At 37.7% G+C, this 7377-nt stretch overlaps 1 long non-coding RNA gene across 1 annotated transcript; it reads left to right on the top strand.

Annotated features, from left to right (window-relative positions):
- Window positions 1–1492: 1492 nt before the first annotated feature.
- On the top strand, window positions 1493–7086 carry LOC134417952 (uncharacterized). The gene is made up of 3 exons (XR_010027646.1): window positions 1493–1589; window positions 4241–4301; window positions 7012–7086. It is a non-coding gene; the product is annotated as an uncharacterized LOC134417952 (long non-coding RNA).
- Window positions 7087–7377: the final 291 nt, after the last annotated feature.

Raw genomic sequence — 7377 nt, 5'->3', positions numbered from 1 at the left:
ATTTATGCATTACTGCAAAATTGCTGCTTCACAACAAGACCACTGTCTTAATGTCCACAGTTATTTTTCTTGCCCTGGAAAAAAAAATAAGAAAGAATAATCAGACAAAAGACTTTATTTGGTTGCACCAAACAAAACCTTAGTATGCAAAGCATGACAGCACAACTCAACAAAGAGAGAGCTGTGATTTAGGGCAGGATTTAGAACTCATTTTCTTTGTTTCACATTGCCTCCCAAAATTAAGAGTTAGGTAAAATGGCTCCTTTGTCTCCAGTGCATTCTCTCATGAAGTGAAGTCTGCTCACTGTTCATTGCCACATTGTTCAATGTTTCAGGGAATCTGCCTTTTGAACAGGACAGATTGAATCCTAAATAAGTAGTGATAAAATCTACAACTAGAATTTTATAAAGCATTTCACATGAGCCCAGACTGTAGAATGTGAACACCACCATCCTCTCCACCACTCTTCATATACAAACATTTCTCTCAAGTGAACTACACCATCCCTTTACTCTCTGTTATTTCTCATCTTGTCTGCAGTCAACTTTCAGTTCTGTGTAGTCTGCCTGGGTGGGTGGATTAACCACGGCCTGGATGCAGAGAGAGGCTGGCTCAATGTAAAGCCAGATTAGATAAAATAAGCTTTATTACTTCATGGACAGCTTCCCCACAGTAACTATTCTGCTCCAGAAACTGCTGACCAGCCTCAGCACACAAGAGAATGACTTGTGCTGGGTCTGAGATAAAGCACAAACTGGACATGTGAGGGAACCTCAGCTCTCCCAAAGCATATTAAGGACAGTGCAGAAGCTTCCTGGCTCTGGAAGGAGTCACCCAATGGTATTGACAGTATAAAGATGAGTATAAATAAGCCCAGCTTTACTCCAGCAACTCTTTCCAAACCATGCAGATGTCTGCACTTGATTTCCCACATTTCAGCTATGTCTTCCTCTGAGTTTATGCCTCATATGTTCTTTAAAATTATATTATCCCAAATTTCTATTATCTAGATATCGTGGCCTCCCATAGTTTCAGAAAGCTTTTTGCGGTTTATTTTAACATAAGGGCAACTAATTCTTCCAATGCCGGTTCAGAGCTATCTTTTCTTTGCAGGGACTTGAGTCCACATGTTTAATGGGATCCTAGTTCAAAAATATAAATTTTACAGCTTCTCCTATGAAAGATCACCCACATTGCACAGCCTAATTTTGTATGAAGGAGAAGAAAGAGACAACAATAGAGAAAATCTGGAAGAACATGCCCAGTATTCTGCAGCACTCAGGTAAAACAAGACCAAAACTCTGACTGCAGGCTCTGCTCCAATGCATATTTTATCACTTTATGTAAAACATGAAAGCCAGCACAAGAAGAATTTAGAGGGCTTCCAGCCCAGAAAATTCTGGCACTTTTCTGGAATGTGGTAAATACAGGGCAGGGAAGGTCTTTGAAGCCAAGCAGGGTGTGCTTCAGTGCAAGGCTCCTGAGGAAAAAAGCAGAGCTCCTCTCCATGTCAGGTGTGCAGGTAGGGGAGAGGAAAAAGAGGCTGAGTGTGCTCTGAGGAGAAACCTCACTGCAGCCAGAGAGCAAGGTAAGTGTGTTCCACTGCCTCTCTTTGAGTCATGGCAGGACCTCAATTAGAGGCAAAAACCTCATACTGAGGATATGCTCAGCAAAAATCTTTAGGGAGTCTAAAGACTTTAGCTGTGGACACTGGAGTACCAAGATGTAACACTCAATGTTCAGGATCCAGAAGGCAGTTTGGTCATTTGAAGGAAACAGCCTTCCATACACTCACTGTGGACAGGAAATAGTAACAAACCAGAATCAAATGTTCTTCCTTCTTTTTGGGGCATATTTAGGCAATTTAACTACCACATAACTTCTATTTATTCCCCTAAATGGATCTGCTGAAAGTCTTTATGCTGATTTATTTGTAGACAGAGGAAGGCCTCTCTAAAAAACTGTCATAGGAGGGCAGGAAGATATAAGCAGAGCAATTGAGGCAAATCCTTTTTTTTGCCAAAGCTGGACTTCTTAAATCATATTTTGGGTTTAAGAAAAATGCCTCTCTTATTCTGAGTGTCTCTGGTCTTCTTTGCGGACAAAACACACAAGGTGAATTAATTAGTGAATTAATTAATCTGGAGCAATTCTACATTCAGCTACCAAACACCTAACCCAACACCAGTGGAATATGTGATGGTACTGGAGATATTTCTTTCCATAGGGTAAACAGATTAGAACAGAACTTTTGACAGATATGCAGCCTTCTGGAGCAGCACATTCAGGTTAGCAAATTGTCCTGCAGTGCCTAAAATGGTGCCACTTTCCCATTAAATGTAATTGAATCACACAATCTATGAAGGCAAAGAGTCTGCCACATGTGGAAGATCCAATTCAAACAATCTTGAAATAAGTAACATAAAACAACCAAGGCCTTCTATTTTATTTCAATTATCATGTAAACTATTTTTAAATGTGGAACACTGAGTCAGAAAAATATTTGTTTGAATGTACTTAAAAAAACCTGCATGTTTTATCCAAATTGATCAGTAAACTAGAAAGAGCAAAGTTTACCCTAAATAAGACAAGGAGAATCAATGCCTTGGGGTTGCACTGTTAAATTGAAAACACATGCATTGATGATAGGACTTATGATTAATAAAATACAAACAGCAAGTGAGTCCTGCCATCTTGGGAGTACACAGTCTTTGGACAAAATCTACTATTTCATTGTCCAACACAGAAACATCATCAAATACTTTCATTTTTGTAGTTTTAATACCTTTGTATTTTACCCTGATTTGAATCCTGAACTTGAAAATGGATTTCTGTTTTTCATGGGCTTCCTTAGCACCACAAAGGGTAACTCATCTTTAGCACCAGGTGAAGATGTAACCTTGCCAAAGCCCAGGTGGAAAACAATTTGGCTTTATACCCAAACATTGTAAGAGGCCAACACATAGCTCTGAGAATGGAAAGATGCCAGATGGAGGCCAAAGCTTTTAAGTTGTTAAACTGAACCTATTTAGCCACCATTTCTTCTGCCACACAGACTTGTAGCCTAAGTTAATCATCTTGCCATTTCACTTATTTAGCCAAATTCCAGTATGCAAGCATAAAAAATGAAAACTTATGTATTACTTAATATACAGAAGTCCCATCTACAGTTTTAATTAGCTACAGAAATGTATCATTTCAATCTAAGCTCTTCAGAAAACATCAGGTACATCTCAGCAAGCTGGAACTTATAAGTTTAAATTCCCTTTCCATATCATTATGAACAATTCAGTTATTTTTCCTTAAAAACAGTTCAGTGTATGTTTCCACTGCTTTGAATAATCACAGGACTCTCATAAACAGTTCCTAAACTGAATTCTAAGGCTGAAGCTGCACAATGTAGAGAAAACTTAGAGAAATCAGGGATTTCACAGTTTATTTTGTACATATGTATGTGTGTATGCACATATACAAGCATGAACAATAAAAACTGCTCAATCTGAAACTGTAGAAATTGTCCTCAAGATGTTCTACCTAAGACCAAACAGTGGTTCCTATATACTCCAGTGGTTCCTATATATTTCTAAATGTGGAATAATCTGTGTGAAGTGAATGGTAACATATGGTTATTGACAGCTCTCTATAAAAGAGAATGTACACAGGAAGCTATTTCTAGCAACTATTTCCACATCTAGGAAAATCCTGATCCAACTGTAAAAAGCCATCTGAAGGAACGTGATGGATGGACAATGACTTGCACTATTTAAAACTGCACTGAAAAACTCCTGAAGGATTTACTTAAAAGTAACAGCAGAAAATAATCAGTTTCTTTTGTATTATTTTCTTAGGTGTGTGGTCCTGTTGGGATCTTTGTCCAGACCTGAGCCTTGAAACAGCTCACCCAAGATCTGTGCTAAGCCTCCAGGCATTTCTCTCTCATGTGCTGGAGGAACCCAGAGCTGCTAAGCACCAAAATCTGGCTGCTCTGGATTTAGCCTCAGGAAACTTAATAAGTCATTTTCACTTCAGCTATAAATCCAGTCTTTGGATTGAGTCAATTAAGGATTTGATGTTCAACACGTCCAAATGAAGGACTGAGCACTGGTGGCTTGCCAGTAATAACCCAATATATTGCAAGATAATAAAATAGCTTGTGAATACCAGAAAGCTCAATTATATTAAAAGCCTTCAGCTTAAGCAAGGCTATTTCCTTGATTTCTGTCTCTATTTAATTTTCAGGCTGTGACAGTAACTACTTCATCATGTGCTGGTTGATTTCCTAAGAGCATTAAAGTACACGGTAAGTCAGGCACCAGCCATTTCAAAGATGCAAACAGGGAGCTAGAATCACCCTATGACAGGTTGTCCTGAAGATACACACTAAAAAGGGTTCAAGGATCATAATGATATAGGTAGAGGGATTTATTAATTTAGCTAGGTTTTATTAACTTAACTACTGGTCTCCTAATTTTGAAATCTAATTACTACTCTAGGACTGTACATGGGATTTTTAATAATTTTCCTATTAATAAGCAAGAGAATTTCAAATTAAAGTGCATTATTGCATTCCTTTTAGCTAATTAATTTTTGTGCAGTTATATGTAGTTCCAACAGAAAAAAAGAAAGAAAAAAAAGTGCCCTCAAGAGATAAAAAAGAAAATTTCAAATTTTACACTTCTTTCAAGTTTTAGTCCCATGTAAACTTGGACACACCTATTAAGAACTCACTTATTTTCCAAATACATTTGTGTGACCAATCATCCAGAGAGATTTCAAAAACAAATATGTGTGTATAAAAACAATATAATTTTTCATTATTCAGTTGAATGTCTTCAATAATCCATACCTGAATTCTCAAGGAATCAATCCTTAAAGTAAAATTGTCTGCCTGTATATTTCTCATACACTTCCATTGCTTCTTGATCCCCTGAAAAGGGAGGAACAGAAATTAATTAAAGCACCCAAGTCCTTTCAGTGTGCTCAGTGGCAGTCTTACATTCTTCTACCTTTTCTTACAGCTGAGTCTGACTCCTCATTTTGCTTCTGATCATTCCACTCCCAGGTCACTGAGTTTTGATCCCCCCAAAACACAAAAGATGATGGCTGTAGTGGGGTACCACACAGGTGTGTTTATAAATGAAAATTATTTTGAGTACCTGAGGTGCAACAAGTCATTCCAGTGCAATGTTCCAAAAGGTTTCTACCTTATATTTACATTCTTTTCTCTAGATCCTCTGCAATCACCAACAACAGTGATCTGGATGGACAATACAAAGCTGTTAGGCATCAGCATAGCCACTGTTAAAATTTAGAAGTGTGTTATAATAGTGGGCTGTGGTGCTGAATAACTAAAATAACCACAACATTTTAGAGCAGCCCATGAAGTACATTTCCCATCAGAAAAGAGCCCTTAGCTTGACAAATCACCATAAAAGCCATATAAAGGAACCCCATTCAGAGTTAATTTCAATGTTATTGTAACAATCCAGCTTTCCTATCCACAGACAGAAGTCCTTTCACTCACAGACAGTAAGAGGATCAGAACCAGCCTAACACAACCTTGAGGGTTTGGAGAGACAAAAGCAGATTGCTGCTGCCTTCACTGGGTCTGAAACCTGAACATGGTTTTGTGCACATTCAGGACATGTCAAGCAAAGAGAAGGGCTGGAGCAGTTAATTAGTGAAAGCATCTCATGCGTCCTCACAGTTCCTAAATCACAACAACAAATTCTCCCCATATTTGACAAAAAGTTGAGCAAAGGCTAAATTTACTACAACACAAGGCACCTTAACACTAGGGCTCTAGAAAGATTGGTTCTTTGTAATGCCAGTAAAAACACTGACCTTTCAGAACAGATCTGCTTTAGAGGCACCACAGTGAGAGCAACATGACTAAAATAACCATCTCAGACCTTTGCAAATGTTTACTTTTACATGTATGAAACTCAGGTTGCAGTGATTTGCTCTGCTTCTTGAAGGTTATTTGCAGCATGCTGTGCTCTGACCAGCACATCTGTTAATATTAGTAACTAGTTATTAGCAAAATGTGGCACCATGACAGGGATCTAGGCTGTCTTGGAATGGTCTTTATCCAAGTCTAAGCAGTGCAATGTTCTGCTGGCAAAATGAGAGAGAAAGAAAACAACAATAAAAAAAGTAAAAAGAAATTAGCACTTTGAGATGTACTATAATGTGCAGAAGGCTTCCTAAAAGAAATAAAGCAGCTATTTTTATACATTTTGATGGGGAAAGACACTTCAGTTTTGTTGCCTGCAACTTTATTTTCCATTTGGTTTTGAATACATGTAAATAAGGCCGTGGCTCAGAACAAAGAGTTTGGGTAGAGCAGAGAAAACAGGGTAATGTGCAAGCTCCTCTTTGATGTCGAGCAGCTCACTCAACAGGCAGTTCAGTTTGTCCGGGATCCAACTTTAACAGCAGCTTGATCAAATTCACATGTAGTGAACCTGTCCCCTGGGTGTATTACTGACTGCTGAGGGATTGATCAGGAAAGCAAATTTCTTACCTGTTTTGTCACCAACATTCTCTTGTGTATCTGCTCCGCTGTGTCTTAACACCAGAGTGTGTAACTGCCCCTAGAACATCAGAAAGAAGTGCAGTTAAACCTGTGTTCTTTACATTTTTTATTAGGCTTCTGCTTTTAAAAACAGAAACATTGGAAATTTGCCAATCAGATGCAAAGCAAGCTTAGAGAAACCAAATAATACCTACGGCTGTAGTAGAATGATCTAAATATTTTCCATGGTTCACAATCTACAGCTGTTGGCAAATAGTGAATATCACATATAAATACCCTTTATAAGAGATGTATCTTTATTTAAAACTTCATTCTTATATAAATAAAGTATTTCAGGAAAGTAATGTCAAATTGTTAACAGTGATATGAAGCAGTCTCCATGTGTCATTTATTCCTATTTCCATGCAAAAAAATGTTGAAAGAGCTAAAACATTCTTGGCTTCTAAAGAAGAAACCATATTGGATCTTTCAGCTATTTCCTTTGGGAGGACATTAAAGTCAACCCTGAAACATCAACAGGACATCTAAGGAAAAGGAATGGTAAGTGAGAAATCACAAAAAGAAATTATGATAGTTGTGGGGGTCTTGTAAGTTAGATAAACATTTCATGATTTAGCTGCCTTAAAGACATTAGCCTTGCTGTTGCCTGTAACAGTATTGCACTGCAGTCATCCTTTGTACAAATGATATCAGGCTATCTGTTTTACTCTCTCCCAATTAAAAAGTTCATGTTTCTTTTCCACCAAGACTTGCTGATAATAAGAAAAAGGAAATATTGAAAACAGCTTTTGAAGGTAACTTCAAAGTTTTCTTGTTGGCTGATAACACAAGATTTTTC

Source organism: Melospiza melodia, chromosome 4 (assembly GCF_035770615.1).
Source record: "Melospiza melodia melodia isolate bMelMel2 chromosome 4, bMelMel2.pri, whole genome shotgun sequence".
In the NCBI taxonomy this organism is placed as follows: Eukaryota; Metazoa; Chordata; class Aves; order Passeriformes; family Passerellidae; genus Melospiza; species Melospiza melodia.
The sequence above is the reverse complement of the archived record's forward strand: the minus strand, read 5'-3'. Positions and strand labels throughout refer to the sequence as shown.